General features: G+C 45.2%; 1 protein-coding gene across 2 annotated transcripts in view; it reads left to right on the top strand.

Annotated features, from left to right (window-relative positions):
* The window catches only part of PIWIL4 (piwi like RNA-mediated gene silencing 4), a 524,721-nt gene that overhangs the window by 192,602 nt on the left and 312,406 nt on the right, over positions 1–19,713 (top strand). The gene's annotated exons all lie outside the window — the stretch shown is intronic.

Raw genomic sequence — 19,713 nt, 5'->3', positions numbered from 1 at the left:
TTAGCCCCCTTTAGTTCTAATGTGCCCCCCTAACCCCCCCCAATAAAGGTTTAACCCCGTGATCACCCCCCGTCGCCAGTGTCACTAAGGCTGGGTTCACATTGCAGCGGTTTATGAGAACGAATGTGATTCGCACCGCACTGCAGTGCAAATCACATCCGATCTCTGTGCGATTCGAGTTCAGCCATACAGATAGTATGGCTGAATTCGTGTCGCACCCGCCGCACCCGCCGCAAATTCGCACGGGACCCTTTTTTTGGTCCGCAGCAGAATCGGATCGCATGGGTGTTCACACCATGCGATCCGAGTTTGCAGATCGCACTGCGATATGCGAACTGATCTGGGGGTGTCATTAACATTTCACTGACACTCCCAGCAGTTCGCATAGGGCAGTGTGAACTGCCGCCGGGAGGCATGTGATGCGGGAACCCGCCGCGGATTCATGGCGTTCCCGCATCGCTCCAGTGTGAACCCAGCCTAATAAGCGATCGTTTTTCTGATCACTGTATTAGTGTCACAGGTGACGCTAGTTAGGCAGGTAGGTATTTAGGTTCGCCGCAGCTTTTTATAGCGCCAGGGACCCCCATATACTACCGCATAAAGCCCCCTGATTGCCCCCTAGTTAACCCTTTCACCAGTGATCACCATATAACTGTTACAGGTGACGCTGGTTGGTTAGTTATTTTTTTTATAGTTTCAGGGCACCCGCCATTTATTACCTACTCTCACTAGTGTACCCCTAGGGGTGTCTACTTTCCAAAATGGGGTCATTTGGGGGGGGTTTGTGCCATCTTGGCATTTTATGGCCTTCAAAACTGTAACGCCCTTAGAAAGCCTGAAGGCGGTGCTTGGTTTTCGGGGCCCCGTACGCGGCTAGGCTCCCAAAAAGTCCCACATATGTGGTATCCCCGTACTCAGGAGAAGCAGCAGAATTTATTTTGGGGTGTCATTTCACATATGCCCATAGCATGTGTGAGCAATATATCATTTAGTGACAACTTTGTGTAAAAAAAAATAAATAAATTTTTTGTCATTATTCAATCGCTTGAGGCAAAAAAATAAAATATTCAATGGGCTCAACATGCCACTTATCAATTTCCTTAGGGTGTCTACTTTCCAAAATGGGGTCATTTGGGGGGGTTTTGTACTGCCCTGCCATTTTAGCACCTCAAGAAATGAGATAGGCAGTCGTAAACTAAAAGCTGCGTAATTTCCAGAAAACGTACCTTAGTTTGTAGATGTGACAACTTTTGCGCAAACCAATAAATATACAATTATTGCCTTTTTTTTACCAAAGACATGTGGCTGAATACATTTTGGCCTAAATGTATGACTAAAATTGAGTTTATTGGATTTTTCTAATAACAAAAAGTAGAAAATATCATTTTTTTTTCAAAATTTGCGGTCTTTTTACGTTTATATCGCAAAAAATAAAAACCGCAGAGGCAATCAAATACCATCAAAAGAAAGCTCTATTTGTGGGAAGAAAAGGACGCAAATTTTGTTTGGGTACAACATTGCATGACCGCACAATTACCAGTTAAAGCAGCGCAGTGCCAAATTGTAAAAAGACCTCTGGTCATTTACCAGCAAAATGGTCCGGTCTGAATGTGGTTAATATAAGCCTTCACTCATCTCTGTAGTTATATTGACTATGAACAAATTCTTCAAAGTTCTGGGCCCATTCATACAATTGCGTGGTAAGGCATATTAGGTGCATTGATGTGCTGCTTTGCCATTCATCGCAAAAGTTACCCCCCAATGCACATTTTTTTTGTTTTTTTAGCTTTTGTTTGTTAGTGGAGCATATTTGGAGCAACACCATTCATGTAAATTGGCCTCCCTCTGCTCCACAAACGCTTCATGAAAACTCAAATCTACCAATGTACCAAATCTAAACGGTCTGTGAGTAGGGAAGAGCCGGTAACAACCAGTTACCGGTCTGTGTTTACATTTGTGATTGGCTGTGAATGGATCTTGGCTGATCACGTGGTAGACAGCCATGGTCATTGGCTGTTTGCCACTATCGATGACAAGCTGTGTCTTGGAAACACGTCGGCACCGACATCGCCGCGATGTGCGCTCCTGTCTGAATGGGCGCCATCCCCGCTCTGCCATCATTTTACTATGCAGTGAGTGAGAGGAGGTTGAAGGTAAATGAGAGGTCTCAATAAAGAGGACCTGTCATGCTTATTTCTATTACAAGGGATATTTACATCCCTTGTAATAGAAATAAAAGTGATCAAAAAAATAAAGGAGCTGGGGTGCGGCAAATGGAAATTTTTGGTCCTGAAAATGCAGGATGCACTTTGCCAAAAACCAAAACCAAAATTAGTTTAAAAATTTTTTTTTTTATATATATAATTGTATTCTTTTCAACTTTTTAATTAATATCAATTTAAATGAATATGAATTTATTGTTGGCCATCATTGGCACCTTTAGTTCAAGAAAAGCTCAAGAAAAATGCAGCCTCTAACCATCTCTTGTATCATGTGCTCAGTCTTTAACCTTGCATCATGTCTGCAATCCTTTACTTAAACTTAACCACTTGGGTACCGCGCTATTGCCGAATGACGGCATTAGCGCGGACCTAGATTGCCGGGACTACGTCTATTGACGTCGTCCCGGTTACGAGCGGCCTGCGCGCCCCCTGAGGGGCGCGCGCGGCGCGCTCCCTGAGGGGCGCGCGCGGCGCGCTCTGTGATCGGCGAGTCCGTGAGACTCGCCTGATCACCGATCCGTGTAAGGGGTCGATCCCGACCCCTTATCACGTGATCAGCTGTCAGCCAATGACAGCTGATCATGTGATAAAATGGAGCCGGTAATCGGCTAGTATTCCTCCTCGCGCTGACAGCGCGAGGAGAAAAAAAAAAAGCCGATCGCCGGCGGCCGTGTTCGGGACATCAGTCCCGATCACGGCCAGCAATTCAAGCGGACACCTGCCCCCTGCCAGTGCCCACCTGCCACCCGCAGTGCCATCCTGAAATAAGGTAAGTGCCCATAGTGCCCACAGTGCCACCCAGCAGTGCCCACAGTGCCACCCAGCAGTGCCCACAGTGCCACCCACAGTGCCACCCAGCAGTGCCCACAGTGCCACCCACAGTGCCACCCAGCAGTGCCACCCACAGTGCCACCCAAAATCTGCCTCAAAGGTGCTGCACCCCAGTGCCGCCCATCAGTGCCCAGCAGTGCCGCCCATCAGTGCCCAGCAGTGCCGCCCATCAGTGCCCAGCAGTGCCACCTATCAGAGCCACCTATCAGTGCCACCTATCAGTGCCCATCAGTCCCATCTATCTGTGGTACCTATCAGTGCCCATCCGTGCCACCCATCCGTGCCATCTTATCTGCCCATCTTTGCCCATCAGTGCCGCCTTATCTGTGCCCATCGGTGCCGCCTTATCTGTGCCTATTAGTGCCGCCTTAACTATGCCTATCAGTGCCCACCAGTGCAGCCTATCAGTGCCCATCAGTGCCCACCAATGCAGCCCATCAGTGCCCACCAATGCAGCCTATCAGTGCCGCCTAATCAGTGCACTTCAATGAAGGAGAAAAATGACCCGTTTGCAAAATTTTATAACAAACTATTAAAACATGATTTTTTTTTTTTGCATCTTTTTTTGTTTGTTTAGCAAAAAATAAAACTCCGAGCTGTAACTAAATACCACCAAAAGAAAGCTCTATTTGTGGGAAAAAAATGATAAAAATTTCATTTGGGTACAGTGTTGTATGACCGCGTAATTGTCACTCAAAGTGCATCAGCGCTGAAAGCTGAAAATTGGTCTGGGACTGAGGGGGGTTTAAGTGCCCAGTAAGCAAGTGGTTAAACACACTGCTAATAGTATTAGCACAATTTTCATTTGGTGCACCTTTAGCAGACTTTATACAAGAGATGGTCAGAGATGGCAGACATGATGTGAGAGATAAATGCAGCCTTACCAGTGTCCATGAAATGCAGCCTCACCAGTGCCTGTCAGATGCAGCCTTCCAGTGCCTGTCAGATGCAGCCTTCCAGTGCCTGTCAGATGCAGCCTTCCAGTGCCTGTCAGATGCAGCCTTCCAGTGCCTGTGGATGCAGCCTCACCAGTGCCTTTGGGATGCAGCCTTGCCAGTGGTTAGATCAGAGTGACATTCTCCCGCTGTGTTACAGAGCTGGATTTGAATTGCAGCAGTAACATCCCGTGATCATGTCACACTGATTCAATTTCCTGGCATTGGATCAATGTGCCGTCTATCACAGGAAGCGGGACATTGTAACTGCGGCCTGGGCAATTCAGCTCCATGACACACAGAGATCGTGGCTCTGTGAGAGGGAAGAGGGAGGGGAGGACACTGAGCCACAAGGATGACACCCCCACAATGGGTGGCACCCTGTGTGAACTCCGCCCCCTTTTCGGCTCTTATGGCCCTTTTCGGCTCTTTTTTTTTTCTTATGACCCGATGCCGAAAACACTGTTTTCGGACGAGATGTTTTGGCGGCCAAAATTTTGATGCACCTCTAAAAGGGACAGTGTCAAAATAAAAAGTTAAAAGTTTTTTTTTAAATGTAATGCACTCCATCTCTCTGACTTTGCGCACAGAAGCGGATGCATACTTAAGTTGCGCCTGCATATGTAAACAGTGTTTAAACCACACGTGAGGTTTTGCTGTGCTCATTAAAGCGAGAGCAATAATTCTAGCACAAGATCTTTTCTGTATCTCTAAACAGTTAACCTGTAAAAAATTGAAAGTGTTGCCTATGGAGATATTTAAGTACCGTTGTTTCTTGCCATTCCATGAGTGTGTGCAATTTTAAAGTATGACATGTTGGGTATCTTTACTCCACGTAACATCATCTAAAACAATTGGGCTATATTTACTGTTTTTTTTTTATTCTTTAAAGTGTATTTTTTACCAAAAAATTGCATTTAAAAGACCTCTGTGCAAATACAATGTTACATAAAATATTGCAAGGACCGCCATTTTATTCTCTAGGGTCTAATATACATACATACATATATATATATATATATATATATATATATATATATATATATATATATATATATATTTATATGTATATGTATGTATGTATATATAGTAATTAATGAGTGGGTTACCTTCCTTTCTTTTAATCTGTTTTTATCAAAGCACGGTCAGGGTGGACTCCCAATCCTCCACTGGTTTAAATTAGAAGAAAAAGACGGGACCAATGCTTCATTGCAATTTTTCTTTACTTCAATTTCATTCCAAAATGTGTATGAAAAAATGCAAGCGACTGTACAGTTTCAAGCATCACTGCTCTTCCTCAGGCTTATCTGGCTGTGTGTAACATACTAATGCAAAGATAGTGCATTTATCCCAACCCAAGGTGTACCCCACAGGTGTGTGACCCAATCATCAAATCGATAACAATATAAAGCTGAATTAACCCTATACCACTCAATCTATACTTCAACATACACCCTGAATACAATTATAACTAATATATAACGTATGTCCAAAATTAGGACAAGGGGATCCTCAGCACATGCATAAATCATTATGTATAACGAAGGACAGACAGGGAACCAAAGCCTCATCTGTACCCCTATTACTAGCATTATAACAAAAGGAACAAACAAAGAGCCCCAATGCCCTTCCTCCAATAGAAAAATATGAACAATTTGTATTTATACTTCACGATCCTGTTGTAGCATTTCCAAAGAGTTTCTCTTCAGCACATTTTCCCTGTTATTCAATATCATTCTTCTTTACATCAATCTTATTGCAAAGCATGCATAAAATGCAAGTATTCAAGATCGCGGATCATCTCCATGGAATCTACAGGAAAATAAACACACACACACACACACACACACACACACACACACACACACACACACACACACACACACACACACACACACACATATATACACCTTAAATATATACATGTATATGCATGAAAAAGTCCCTGACATCGCATATTTCTAAAAATAGGTATAAATAATAATCTCTATTCAGCCCATAAGGATGCAGAGATTGTAATTTATTAATCCACCATACCTCCCGTTTTTGAAATTTCAAAATTCTGTCACTTCCTCTTCTATCACGGAATACCTCTTCCACTACCATGAAACATAACTCTGATTCCTTGTGTCCTTTCTCTACAAAATGTTTGGATACTGGTAAACCTGGTTGTAAATGTCTGATTGTACTGCCATGCTGGGCTATGCTATACTTGATCTTTTGAGTTGTTTCACCAACATATATGAGATTGCAGGGACATGTAAGGATATATACCACATATGAGGACTGGCACGTGTGGAAACCATTAATCATTATTTTTTCTCCACTCGTGGGAGGCATAAAATGGTCACATTTCATTAAGAGATTGCATTGGATGCAATTTAAACACGGATTACATCCCTTTCTCTTTCTCCCAAGGAATGTCATTTTAGTTTCCTGGGTATTAACCTTAAATTCAGAACGGGCCAGAGAGTCCCTCAGCGTTCTATTATGCCGATAAGCTCTCAAGGGGATCTGTTGCAAAATATCTATTTGGGGCAGGGCTTGACAAATTTGATTGGAATCTAGGAGCCTGACCTGACATGGAGACGAGTGAGGGGAAGATGGCGCAGCGCCCCCCACCTGTCTCCAAGTCATTGCCCATAGCTCTCAGAGGGACATTTTTTTATTTTATTTTTTTCAAATGACAATTCTTTTTTTTAAATTGCATTTTAGTGTACATATCTCATATTTAAGAGGACCTGTCATGCTTTTTTTCTATTACAATGGATTTTTACATTCCTTGTAATAGGAATAAAAGTGACACAATTTTTTTTTTTTTTAAAAAGAACAGTCAAAAAAATAAAAATTAAAAGTTAAAGTAAAAAAATAAAAATTATTTTAAACGCGCCCTGTCCCACCCGCATATGAAAGCGGGGTTCAAACCACACATGTGAGGTATCGCCGTGATGGGTAGAGCGAGAGCAATAATTCTAGCCCTAGACCCCCTCTGTAACTCAAAACGTGCAACCTGTAGAATTTTTTAAACGTCGCCTATGGATATTTTAAAGGGTAAAAGTTTGTCACCATTCCATGAGCGGGTGCAATTTTAAAGCGTGTCATGTTGGGTATCAATTTACTCGGCTTAACATCTTTCACTATATAAAAAAAATTGGACTAACTTTACTGTTGTCTTATTTTTTTATTAAATAAATGATTTTTCCCCAAAAAAGTGTGCTTGTAAGTCCGCTGTGCAAATACGATGTGACAGACAGTTTTGCAACGACCACCATTTTATTCTCTAGGGCATTCGAATAAAAAAAAAAAATATATATATATATATATAATGTTTAGGGTTTCTAAATAAAGAGAAGGAGATCGGCAGGCAATAAAACCAGGCAGGGGAAGCTCCATTAGCATTGCTGGTTGTCATACCAACGGCCACCACAAGAGGGTGCCAGATTCCAGAAGGAATCATAGGACCGCAGAAGGCCTCAAAGCCGCGGCCTCAATTACCGGCCGCCGGCGGAACGGCCCGACACGATCACGCCGGGGGGGGTCCACGGAGACAGGATACCCCCGGCTATGCTGCCCCAGGCGCCAGGTCACTAATTCTAGTCGCAAATGCGACCTGGCGCCCGGGTTTTGTGGAGCCCTGATTTGGGGGTAAGATTGTTTGAGAAGGGGCCAATACTTTTTAACAATATTAAAGATTTTCTCACTATAACTACTAAATCGAAATACAAAAGGTATTCTTGGTCTCTCCTGTTTATATTTCCTGGGAACACAGAATGCAAATCTTTACATTTAACAAATTCCTCATATGACAAAAAGGTTTTTTAAATCTTGTTCAATCTTCCTTAATTGTTCTGATAGTAAAGCAAGTTCTGTGTGTATAAATGAAATGGTGAGAGTCATTAGATCAAAAGAGCACTTGTTAAAGGGGAGCTCCACCCTAAACTGGAACTTCCGCTCATTGGAACCCTCCCCCCCTCCAGTGCCACAATTGGCACCTTTCAGGGGGGAGGGGGTGCAGATACCTGTATAGTACAGGTATTTGAACCCACTTCCGGCATAGATATCGGCAGAATCTGCGGGTATTTACACCACTTCCTGCGGGTCCCCCGCTGTCTGCTGGGAAACACGGATCCCAGAGACAGCGGGGACCATCCTTATTGCTCAGCGCGACTCGCGAATGCACAGTAAGGAACCGGAAGTGAAGCCGCAAGGCTTCACTTCCTGATTCCCATACCCAAGATGGCGGCGGGAGCATCCGAGAGCCAATCGAGAGATCGGCTTCGGGTGCCGACATCGTGGGCGCACTGGGCGGGTAAGTGTCCTTATTTTAAAAGTCAGCAGCTGCAGTATTTGTAGCTGCTAACTTTTAAAAACAAAAAACGGCGCTTTAAGAATTTTCATGACAGTATTCTTATATTCATCATTGTCACTAAAAAGCATGGGGGCCAACCTCATGCTGTACTGTACAGTGGCTTGCATTTTTTTGTACACATTTTGGAATGAAATTGAAGTAAAGAAGAATTGCATTGAAGCTTTGGTCCTGTCTTTTTCTTCTATCTATCTATATCTATATATATATATATATATATTTATGGTCGAAGCCCTATGGCCGATACGGATATGAACAAATAGACTTACCATAAGATTAACAACATGAAATGGACCTGAAGTGTGCCCTGGTCTGATGGTCGGTATACCAAAATAAAGGGGCATACCCTAGATTAGAAATTAATATTTTGTGGAGAGAAATGAATTTGAGAAATGCCCTGAAAAGGGGATGGGAGGGTGGGTGCCGCGCACCGGAAACCGACAAAGACCACAGGCGAGCGGGCTGGTTAAATACCCTCCGGGCTCCTCCCATAAATTCAGGCCACCATACTGGCCTTCCTACTTATGGTCGAAGCCCTATGGCCGATACGGATATGAACAAATAGACTTACCATAAGATTAACAACATGAAATGGACCTGAAGTGTGCTCTGGTCTGATGGTCGGTATACCAAAATAAGGGGGCAAAAACATTCAGGTAGGGGTGTAGTTTTATTAGTTTTAGCTTAATTAGTTGAGCAAGTTTGGTGAACGCTTGTGCCATTTCCACCCGAGGATTGGGGATGTAACGGCGAAGGTAGGCAGGGTTCCAACTGCTTAGTCTCTCAATGACGTGACTTGGGACCCATGCCTACATGCTGCCAAGGTTGCTCAAATACTAAAGAGTGACCACGGTATGGACCGGGGTCGAGATGTAGGCTGCGTAGAAGAACCCCATGTGTTTGGGAAACTGGCAGGTACACAAGTGTTAGCACGAAAAGGCAATAGGGGACTATAGATTACGCGTTCCGGTAGGAGTGACAGTAGTTAGTCGAGTATGGTTACTCGACACCAAGCACTGCTTGTTCTATAGAAATGGACGTCTATCCTGGAGCCAGATTGCTGGGTTTTTAGACACTGCAAGGTGGAGGATGAAATGGTGTTGGTAGCGAGCCAAGTGACGACTATGCAGAACTTGGCCTGCGGGATTGCTGAAGGCCTGGAATGAACATACAATGGACATTAAACTGGTGCGGCCAAGATAACTGCAGCAGTCTGCGCAGGAAGGACACAACCGAGAGCGGTCCAGACCTGGCTTTATCAACAAGATGAACCTCGGCCCAGTTGTCGGTGGTGAAAGCCACGACCTGTCCTGTCCTGACATGACCCCAGAGTCGAGAGGCTGTCATGACCGGGTATAGCTTGAAGAGGGAGGAAATCCAGGTAAACCCGGGGTTTAGGAGTATCCCTGATGCCATGGTCCTGTAAGCCAGTGGTGGCCAAAAATTGCAGCGAAGCCTGTGGAGGCTGCGGCATCAGTCACTACCAGGGGTGACAGGGGCATCGTAGATGGTATAAAGATCGCTATACCAACCCATGCAGAAAGGAACCTTCCGACATTGATAGGTCTGCTAATGCCACGGTATCTAAACCAAGGATCTGAGAGGGGTCCTGCGTCCGTGAGAGGAAGACCAGGAGGCATGACATAAAGATTGACCCTGGGGAATGGCCCGTATTGCAGATTTGATAATTCGTCAGGTGGTGTCTGTGTCGAACCTGGCTGCCAGTGCTACTAACGATAAATTGGCTAGGCCGTGCGAACCATAAAGGGCCAGGTAGATGGCCGCTTGGATGACTAGACTGGGGAATGTGCGAGGATTTTATGTGTCCCTAAAGATGGCAGTTGTGATGGGCGAGCGTTTGCCGTTGGCTATGGGCTGATGCCTCTGGATGCCTCGTAGTGGGGATCTTACTGTATGGGCCGTAAAGACTGATGGCTCTCCGGGCCCTGTAAGGATAAGAAATGCTGAACGCTGGCTAGGTATAGCCTGAGCGTGTTACAGGAAGAAGCCAGTTGCGTGTGTCAACATGATCCTGGTGCCGGATGGAAGTTGAACTCAACTGTCCTAAGGGAGAGACAGACAGATAGGAAACGGTGAGTGGCTTGTAAGAAAAGCCACAGGGGACAAGTGGCCAATTAAGTGCTGCTGAAAACGACGTGTAGCCAGTTTGTGCCACTGAGAATGTGCAAGCACAAGAATGATTGCAAGAGGTTATGCTAAGTCGCGAGCCTTGGCATGATTGCAAAAGTTGTGTTTGAACGTGTGCTTGCGACAACTGCACGGGAGTTTGTCACTGGAGATGTGTTCGTGGTGACTCTGAGAAATTCGTGTTACCGCATGTGCTTTGCAAAGACTGCAGGAGTTGTGCTTGAATGTGTGTTTGGATGCGTGCTTGCAACGATTGCAAGATTTTATGCCAAGATGCGTGCTTGCAATGATCGCAAGGTGTTATGCTAGGATGCGTGCCTGCAACGATTGCAAGGAGTTACATCAGGATGCGTGCTTGCCATGATTGCAAAATGTTGTGCTAGGATGCGTGCCTGCAACGATCGCAAGAAGTTATGCCAGGATGCGTGCCTGCAACGATTGCAAGGAGTTATTGTCAGTACTAGAATCCCTTTAGGACCCAGCACAACTCACCTGACACAGCCTGTGTCTGGGAAACAACAGTGATTGGCCAGCTCACGTTTAAATCACCTGTATCAGCATTCAGTCAGCGCTCGTGTTAGAGTTCACTTGTGTTTGATCCAGCTGATATTTGCTCTGTGACTTTCTTGTTTGACCCGGCTTGTTTGACCTTCCTTGCTTGCTTCTGATTCTGTACCGTTTGGATTCTGATCTACCTGTGTATGACCCAGCTTGCCTAGACTACGCTTTGCCTGATTCTACTAGTACCCACATCTGCAGCAGTGAACCACAAGGTCCAGCAATCATCTATCCTCATCTACAACAGTGAACTACAAGGTCCAGTACTCATCTACCCTCATCTACAGCAGTGAACTACAAGGTCCAGCAATCACCTACCTTCGTCTGCAGCGGTGTACTACAAGTCCCAGCTGACCTGCTCTGCTTAGACCTGCTCATGGTATGTGCTTTGAACTCTTTGTATAATCAGCACACCTGAACTGTTACTTGTTATCTGCACCTAGCCTGACATTAACACGAGCCAATACATAAAGGGAAACCTATCATGAATCCTGAACAGGCTCAGTTGTTTACACAAGAACTTTGCCGTTTATCGCATCAAGTTCAGGAAATGGCCACAGAGCTCACCAAGGTGCAATCTCCTTCTACTACCACCATTACTAAAACTCCATCTGAACCAAAAATTCCTTTGCCCGACCGGTTTTCTGGTGACCGTAAAGCGTTTTGCAACTTTAAAAACAGCTGCAAATTATATTTCAAGTTGAGGCCATCCTCGTCTGGCCCTGAAACTCAGAGGGTTCAAATCATTATCTCTCTACTATAGGGTGACCCCCAGGCTTGGGCCTTTAACCTGGAACCTAACCATCCAGCCTTACTAACAGTAGATGCCTTCTTTGAAGCCCTTGGGTTGCTATATGATGATCCAGATCGTGCTGCTACTGCAGAATCGACCCTGCGTAACTTAAAACAAGGAACTACCACAGCTGAAATGTATTGCTCAGAGTTTCGCAGGTGGGCCCCGGAATCTGGCTGGAATGATGCAGCTCTCCGCAGCCAGTTTAGAATTGGCCTTTCAGATGCGATTAAAGACGCTCTGGTCAACTTCTCCTATCCAGCCTCACTGGAGGAGGCTATGTGTCTAGCTATTAGAATTGACCGCCGCCAGCGAGAGAGGAGGCGAGAACAAACGATGGCTGTGGCAAACTGTATACCTTCCTTACCACCTGATTATTCCATCTCCAGTGCCAGATCTGAGGAAGAACCTATGCAGTTAGGCTCCACCCGGTTATCGGCCCAGGAACACAAACGCAGGCGTAATATGGGACTCTGCTTATACTGTGGCCTCAAGGGTCATATGCTCCGTTCGTGCCCTACACGTCCGGGAAACGCCAGGACCTAGGTGATTGCGGGGAGGTCACCTTAGGTCTACTCTCATCTCCCCAGGGGGACAATCGTATACTTTTACCCGCTGTCATTCACTTTGGGACAGGGGCTCATGAACTGCTGGCCTTGGTGGATTCTGGAGCAGCTGAGAATTTTATTGATAAAACTCTGATCACCTCTTTGTCCCTGGAAACTCATGCTCTAGATTGTCCAGTCCGCCTGATCTCTGTGGATAATCGGCCTCTCTCACAAGACCTAGTGCTCCAATCCACCAACCCTTTCCAGTTACAATTAGGGGCTTTGCATTGGGAGAAGATTTCTTGTCTTGTCATTGACTCTCCATCCACTCCTTTGATCCTAGGCCTTCCTTGGCTTCAGAAGCACAATCCTGTAATTGACTGGCCAACAAGAGATATTCTGGCTTGGTCCAATCAGTGTAAAAAGAGCTGCATCCAGCACCCTGTTCGACTTGATACCTGTCAAGTGGGAATAGAACAGATTCCACTTTGTTATAAGGACTTTCGGGATGTGTTTTCTAAAGGAATTGCTGACACTTTACCTCCTCATCGCAGTTATGATTGTCCCATTGACCTCTTGCCTGACACTACACCTCCTCGAGGGAGAGTCTTTCCACTGTCTGAACCAGAGAATCTTGCTTTGCAAGAATACATCCAGGAAAACCTAGCTAAGGGTTTCATCCGTCCCTCCACTTCTCCCGCAGGAGCAGGATGCTTCTTTGTCCCGAAGAAGGATGGAGGACTGCGACTTTGTGTTGATTACAGAGGCCTAAATAAAATAACCATTCCCAATCGGTATCCTCTCCCTCTCATCACAGAGTTGTTCTCTCAAATCCAGGGAGCCAAAATCTTCTCCAAACTGGATTTAAGGGGAGCCTATAATCTGGTGCGAATCCGTGCAGGCGATGAATGGAAGACGGCCTTTAACACCAAGGATGGTCATTATGAATGTCTTGTCATGCCTTTCGGCCTCAGGAATGCACCAGCCGTCTTTCAGAACTTCATGAATGACATTTTCCGTGACATGATGGGTCGCTTCATGCTTGTTTATTTAGACGATATTTTGATTTACTCTCCCAATCTTGAAACACATCAGAAGCATGTCTGCTCGGTATTAGCCCGACTAAAGACTCACTCCCTTTTTGTAAAGCCTGAAAAATGTCTTTTCCATGTTAAACAAGTACCTTTCCTGGGTTATCTAATTTCTGACACAGGCCTCACCATGGACCCAGCCAAGGTTCAAGCCATTCTAGACTGGGCACCACCTTCAGACCTGAAGGCAGTTCAACGCTTCCTGGGCTTTGCAAATTTCTATCGAAAATTCATTAAGAACTTTGCCACCATTGCACATCCCATCACCTCTCTCACCAGGAAGACTCCTAGTACATTTAAATGGACTACTGAAGCCCAGGCAGCCTTCACCCAGTTAAAGAAAGCCTTTACCTCTGCACCAATTCTACGCCATCCTGTTCCTGAGCTACCTTTTATTGTAGAGGTAGATGCATCTGAAGTAGGAGTGGGGGCGCTTTTGTCACAAAAAGATCCTGTAAGTGCTGCCATCCACCCTTGTGCCTTCTTGTCCCGTAAATATTCCCCAGCAGAACGCAATTACGATATAGGCAACAGAGAACTTTTAGCCATAAAGCTAGCTTTAGAGGAATGGAGACATTGGCTGGAGGGAGCTCGCTATCCATTCATAGTTCTGACTGACCACAAAAACCTTGAATATATCCGTTCTGCTAAAAGACTGAACTCGCGTCAAGCCAGGTGGTCATTGTTCTTCTCCAGATTTGACTTTACAATTTCTTATTTACCAGGTCCAAAAAACATTAAGGCCGATGCCTTGTCTCGCAGTTTTTTATCAGAGTCTCCTCCTCCGCTTCCTCCTCAACCCATTATCTCTGAGGATAGGATTTTGGCTTTTACCCAGACTGACATCTCTGAGGCCTTGTTACCAGCACAGGCTGAAGCCCCTCCCTCCACTCCCCCTGGTATGCTCTTTGTGCCCCTGGCTCTTCGTTTGCAGGTATTGCAACAAGTACATGCATCAAAACCTGCAGCACATCCAGGGTTTAGACAAACTTTTGAGATTGTCTCTCGCAACCTCTGGTGGCCATCGCTTAGGCAGGATGTGTTAGCCTTCGTCCAGGCCTGTGAAGTTTGCGCCAGAAGCAAGAGCAGTACCTCTAAGCCCCCCGGTCTCCTTCGTATTCTACCAATACCTACCTGTCCCTGGACCCATTTATCTATGGACTTTATCACAGACTTGCCTCTGTCCCAGGGATGTTCCACGATCTGGGTGGTGGTAGACAGGTTCAGTAAAATGGCCCACTTTGTTCCGCTTCCATCTGCTAAAGAACTGGCATCTTTATTCATTAAGCACATTTTCAGGCTCCATGTGGCACCAGTTAACATTGTCTCTGACCGTGGCTCTCAGTTTATAGCTCAGTTTTGGAAGGCCCTTTGCTCTCAGCTGGGGATTAAATTATCATATTCTTCAGCATATCATCCTGAGACTAATGGCCAAACAGAAAGGACTAATCAGACTCTAGAGAAGATGGTACGTTGTCTGATGGCCAAAGATGAGGTGGAGTGGGTCAACATCCTTCCATGGGCAGAGTTTGCCTTTAATAATTGTGCCAGCACATCTACAGGGACCTCTCCTTTCTTTTGTGTTTACGGGTTGCATCCTCGTGTGTGCTCCTTTGATCTTCCGCCCTCTGATGTTCCAGATGCCAACACCACGATTGAACATTTCTCCAAAATCTGGTCCGATGTAAATCATGCTATTTACCGCTCTGTGCAGGCTTTTAAGAAAACTGCTGACAAGAAGCGCTCAAAGGCACCAGAATATAAAGTTGGTGACAAAGTGTGGTTATCATCTCGGAATCTGTCCCTGCATGTTCCATCTAAAAAGCTTGGCCCAAAATTCATCGGGCCTTATGAAATCTCGGAGATTGTTAATCCTGTGTCCTACAGATTAAAACTGCCCCCATCCATGCGCATTCCAAATGTCTTTCATGTTTCATTCTTGAAACCTGTTCATTCCAGCCTCCTAGTAAATGAACCAGAACCTGTGGATGTGTTGGACAGTCAAGAATATGAAGTGGCATTTATTCTTGATTCCAGACGAGTGCGCAATTCCTTACAATATCTTGTTCATTGGAAAGGGTTCGGCCCAGAGGATCGATCTTGGGTACCAGCTCGTGATCTTCATGCTGATCGACTTAAGAAGAAGTTCCATCTCCGTTATCCAAGTAAGCCTGGGGGTGCAGGAGCAACCCCTCGAGAAAGGGGGGGTACTGTCAGTACTAGAATCCCTTTAGGACCCAGCACAACTCACCTGACACAGCCTGTGTCTGGGAAACAACAGTGATTGGCCAGCTCACGTTTAAATCACCTGTATCAGCATTCAGTCAGCGCTCGTGTTAGAGTTCACTTGTGTTTGATCCAGCTGATATTTGCTCTGTGACTTTCTTGTTTGACCCGGCTTGTTTGACCTTCCTTGCTTGCTTCTGATTCTGTACCGTTTGGATTCTGATCTACCTGTGTATGACCCAGCTTGCCTAGACTACGCTTTGCCTGATTCTACTAGTACCCACATCTGCAGCAGTGAACCACAAGGTCCAGCAATCATCTATCCTCATCTACAACAGTGAACTACAAGGTCCAGTACTCATCTACCCTCATCTACAGCAGTGAACTACAAGGTCCAGCAATCACCTACCTTCGTCTGCAGCGGTGTACTACAAGTCCCAGCTGACCTGCTCTGCTTAGACCTGCTCATGGTATGTGCTTTGAACTCTTTGTATAATCAGCACACCTGAACTGTTACTTGTTATCTGCACCTAGCCTGACAGTTATGCCAGGATGCGTGCCTGCAACGATTGCAAGGAGTTATGGTAGGATACATGGGTAGCCAGGTCGGAAAAGACAGAAGTCCATCCAGTCCTAACCACAAATCAAACAAATAAAATATCGCACAACCCGACACACCCAATTCTACACCCACAGCTGATCCAGAGGAAGGCAAAAAACCTCAGCAGAGTATAGCCCAATTTGCTACAGCAGGGGAAAAAATTCCTTCCTGATCCCTCGAGAGGCAATCGGATTTTCCCTGGATCAACTTTACCTATAAATATAAGTACCCTGTTATATAATGTACATTTAGGAAAGTATCCAGGCTTTTCCTGAAGCAATCTATTGAGCCAGCCAGAACTGCCTGCTAGCAATGATTGCAATAAGCTTGTGCCTGGACATCTGCTTGCAATGATTGCAAGAGGTCTTATGCTCGAATGCGTGCTTGCAATGATTGCAAGAGGTCTATGCCTGAATGTGTGCTTGCAACGATTGCGAAAAGTCTATGTTTGGATGCGTGCTTGCAACGATTGCAAGAAGTCTACGCTTGGATGCGTGCTTGCAATGACAGCAAGAAGTCTACGCTTGGATGCGTGTTTGCAACGATTGCAAGAAGTCTATGCTTGTATGCGTACTTGCAACGACTGCAAGACGTCCATGCTTGAATGCGTGCTTGCAACGATTGCAAGAAGTCTATGTTTGGATGCGTGCTTGCAATGCTTGCAAGAAGTCTACGCTTGAATGCGTGCTTGCAATGACAGCAAGAAGTCTACGCTTGGATGCGTGTTTGCAACGATTGCAAGAAGTCTACGCTTGTATGCGTACTTGCACCGACTGCAAGACATCTATGCTTGACTGCGTGCTTGCAACGATTGCAAGAAGTCTATGCTCAAATGTGTGCTTGCAACGATTTGCAAGAAGTCTACGCTTGGATGCGTGCTTGCAACGATTGCAAGAAGTCTACGCTTGGATGCGTGTTTGCAATGATTGCAAGAAGTCTACGCTTGTATGCGTACTTGCAATGACTGCAAGGCGTCCATGCTTTAATGCATGCTTGCAACTGTTGCAAGGAGTCTACGCTTAAATGCATATTTGTAACGACTGCAAGACGTCCATGCTTGAATGCGTGCTTGCAACGATTGCCAGAAGTCTGTGCCTGGGGATGTGTTTGCAATGATTGCAGGGAGTGTATGCTTAGGTGCGTGCTAGCAGCGATTTGCAAGAAGTTGTTTCTTGGATGTGTATGGAATGAATCCGATATGAATCGGTCGTACGAATGAAAACAACTGGAGCACGCCGGAACGAATCGGTGCATGTCAGATGCGACCGATTCGAATCGGGGCACGGTATATGACAGTCAATTTAATGAAAAAACCTGTTATGACAGAGGCATAAGCCGGTCGTGTCGCACGAATCGATCATGCCGCTGTTGCGACTATCCGTTAATCGTGCATGCTCTGAAGCATGAACTGAAACGTGGCTGAAATACCTGGGGCGCGCCGAGACGAATTAGTGCACGATGCGACTGGATTCGTATCGGAGCGTGATACGTGACAGTGAAAATGATTTCCCATGACAGAGTCATGAATCAGAGAACCGAAACCTGCAACTGATAATGAATCCTGACTCTGCAGCATGTACTGAAATGAGGCCGTAACCAACTGGGGCACATCGAAACGAATCGGTGCATCGCGGATGTGACTAGATTCTAATCGAATCGGAGCGCGGTAAGTGACAGTGAAATGAGTGACAAAATTTTGCCATGACAGAGACCCGAATCGGTCGTGCTGCGATTGCGACTGACAACGAACCGGACTCTGGAGCATGTACTGAAATGAGGCCGTAACCAACTGGGGCACATCGAAACGAATCGGTGCATCACGGATGCGACTAGATTCGAATCGGAGCGCGGTAAATGACAGTGAAATTAGTGACAAAAGTTTGCCATGACAGAGGCCCGAATCGGTCGTGCCGCGATTGCGACTGACAACGAACGGGACTCTGGAGCATGTACTGAAATGAGGCCGAAAAATACCTGGGGCACGCCGGGACGAATTGGTGCATGGTAGATGCGACTGGATTCGTATCGGAACATGATACGTGACAGTGAAATGATTTACCATGACAGAGGCATGAGTCGGTGACTCGACAAATGGGACTCTGGAGCATGTACTGAAATGAGGCCGCAAAGCAACTGGGGCACACCGGGACGAATCGGTGCATTGTGGATGCGACAGGATTCGAATCGGAGCGCGGTAGGTGAGAGTGAAATGATTTGAAATGATCTGAAATGGTTTGAAATGGTTGACATGGTTCGGCCTTGACATGGCACTGGCCGGTGTCCATCAAATCCACGAGAAACATCGATTAGTCTGTGGAGCAAAAACAGTGAGACACGCCTAAACTAAGCTGTGTCTTTGCGTCGGTGTGAGGTACACAAACGTTACGAGTAGTAGACAGACGTCGCGGCTGTGTGTAGGGTTTTACGAATAACTCGTAAGTTTGATATCGAGGTTTAATGAGGAGACATTTATAATGAAAAACTCTACCTGCGACAGCCGAATCGACGCGTTAGTACGTGAATTGCGAACGGGAACGAGGACGTTGAACAACTACGAAGCAGTAACTCACGGACGCTAACGAGTTTCGAAGAGTCGCCCTAGTTACGTCGTGCCGCGCACCGGAAACCGACAAAGACCACAGGCGAGCGGGCTGGTTAAATACCCTCCGGGCTCCTCCCATAAATTCAGGCCACCATACTGGCCTTCCTACATATATATATATATATATATATATATATATATATATATATATATATATATATATATATATATATATATATATATATATATATATATAATGTTTGGGGGTTATAAGTAATTTTCTAGCAGAAAATACAGTTTTTTTACTTGTAAACAACAAATGCCAGACAAAAGCCTTGGTCTTTTTTCTGACAAAGTTTAAGTGGTTAAATTAACATAATTACATGATCATTTATCAAATGCAACTTTTGGTATCCTATGAAGATTTAGGTGTGACAGCTGTTACCTATGTCTGCTGATTGAATGGAAGCTGTAAAAACATTTAATCTCTGACCATCTCTGTACTTTTCACTTCATTGTTACATTATTCTTTTTTTATAACTTCTCTTTTTCTAATGTGTAAAGTTTTGGGTTCAGGTTTTGCTGTTCGATGACCCACTTTGTAGTTGATCAAGCTGATAAATGCAGTGTAATCTTGTTATTAAAGATAGTTCTAATATCAGTTTTGCAGACACTGGAAGTCTCTTTCCATTACTTTTAATTGTCCCCAGCATGTGATAAAAGTGCGGCTGAACTCTGCTGACTGGTAATTTTCAAAGATTTTACTATATGGCATTCCTGGAAATGACTTCAGACAGATATTGAAACACAGTAAACACAAAGCGGCCATTTATAAAGCAAAAACTGTTTCTG

Source organism: Lithobates pipiens, unplaced genomic scaffold, assembly GCF_037356315.1.
Source record: "Lithobates pipiens isolate NorthernLeopardFrog02 unplaced genomic scaffold, aLitPip1_a1.2 Scaffold_17, whole genome shotgun sequence".
In the NCBI taxonomy this organism is placed as follows: Eukaryota; Metazoa; Chordata; class Amphibia; order Anura; family Ranidae; genus Lithobates; species Lithobates pipiens.
This window is presented reverse-complemented; position numbering and strand designations above follow the sequence as displayed.